This window comes from Erinaceus europaeus, chromosome 10 (assembly GCF_950295315.1).
Source record: "Erinaceus europaeus chromosome 10, mEriEur2.1, whole genome shotgun sequence".
Taxonomy (NCBI): Eukaryota; Metazoa; Chordata; class Mammalia; order Eulipotyphla; family Erinaceidae; genus Erinaceus; species Erinaceus europaeus.
The window spans coordinates 20,045,393-20,047,383 of record NC_080171.1 but is presented as its reverse complement, the minus strand read 5'-3'; positions in this window follow the sequence as shown (position 1 = coordinate 20,047,383).

The window sequence follows — 1,991 nt, the reverse complement described above, 5'->3', positions numbered from 1 at the left end:
ATTTAGTCATTGAACTTTTTTATTTAGGCTCATGTTAGATTTATTTCTTTACTGCTCTTTTCAAAAAAAAATCAATTTCTGAATTTGTTACCTTTTGACATACAGTTTTTGTTACTGTTTTATTAGTTTCACTTCTAATTTTGTATGTTTCCTTTTCCTAGTACTTCTTGGTGACTTTTTTTTTAATTTATTATGATTATTTTTCTAAATTCTTCCTCCACCACCACCACCACCCCTGGGTTATCACTGGGACTCTACTGGCACTAGGAGTCCACTGCTGCTGGTCCAGGTCATTTCCCCTTTTTTTTTTTCTTTTTTTTTCTTATTTTTACTAAAACAAAATATTTATTTCTAAAACCAGAAAGAGTTTATCATCTGGGAATGTGCTTTCTTTGACATTTGAGCAGCCCAGGTTTGAGTCCAGTCTCCACCACACACTGAGGGAAGTTTCGGTGCCTGTTGTCGTCTCTCTCCCCTGTCACTCTGTCTCTAAGAAAACCAGCCAGGTGTTTTGAGAGGTAGTGCTGTGGAAAAAGCACTGCCTTATTTTTTATTATTATTATTATTTCCTTTTGTTGCCCTTGTTATTTTATTGTAGTTATTATTGTTGTCGTTGTTGTTGGATAGGACAGAGAAAAATGGAGAGGTGGGGGAAGACAGAGAGGGGGAGAGAAAGATAGACACCTGCAGACCTGCTTCAACGCTTGTGAAGCGACTCCCCTGCAGGGAAGGAGCCAGGGGCTCGAACCGGGATCCTTAACACCGGGGGTTCACCGGGGGTTCTCGCTTTTTGCGCCACTATGCTTAACCCGCTGCACTACAGCCCAACTTCCAAAGCACTGGGTTCTTAAGCATAAGGTCCTGAATTCAATCCTCAGCATTGTATGTACCAGAATGCAATGTTCTGGTTTGTTCTCTCTCTCTCTCTCTCTCCCTCTCTCCCGACCCTCTCCTTTTTCTCATGATAAATAAATCTTAAGAAAAAAGTAAAAGTAAAAGAAACATTGATCCAAATGGTGAAGCCCTGGCAATACTGACAACAAGAAATTCCATGTGGCCAAACATAGAATTAACTATTTTAAGTCCTTTTGGGGAAGGAAGTATATATTCTCTCTTCAAAGGATGTAAAGGTCTTTCTTCTATATACTCATAAAAGGGCATGTACCCAGTTGGGCCTGTACACACATACGCAATTTTGTTTAACATATCCAGTTTCCATATCATCTTAATTTTTGCCTCTTAATTTTTCCAATTTTTATATGTAAATACTCTCTACATATAATTGTTTAATCTCACTAATCAATAAAAACTAATATTAAAGAATCTTACAACAGTGAATTGATATGCAAGAGCTCAAGTAATTATTTTGTTCAGCACCAGATAAATCAGAAAAGCATTAAGCACACTCTGTCTATAGCTAAATATGTTGTGAATTAAACAAGTGTTTGTTGTTCTTGCTGACAATTCCTTTTTTTTTAATTGTTGTTGTTGTTGCTGTTATCAAATTAAATCCCTCAAGCACAAGAACTTCCTATCAAATCATCTAGCTCTTGACGGTCTGTGAATCATAATCATTTTCCTTGGCTTATTTTTAATGTTAGGCTTTTGTGTGGTTGAACATGACTATACAACTAGGTAATTCTGTTAAAAAGACAAAAATTGGGTTTTTCTCTCAAGAAACAGAAGTATAATAACAGTTATGGTGAAACTAAAAAAGGAATTCAGAAATGCTTTTAATTATTACACAAAGTCCTGCTAGGCTAGTCTACAGATATGATTATGAATAAAGAACCTGCCCACACTGTTCATCTTTAAAGGTCCTTTGCTTTTCTTCTTGATAAATTTTCTTTGAGTTTTAAAGAAAAGAGTAGATAGTGCACAAACATAATTATGTTAGGTGCACAGAGAAGCCGCATCCAGAAAGAAATGAGCTTGCAAATCGAGATAAAATAATGGTTATGCAAAATGACACATAGACTTCAAAACACAGT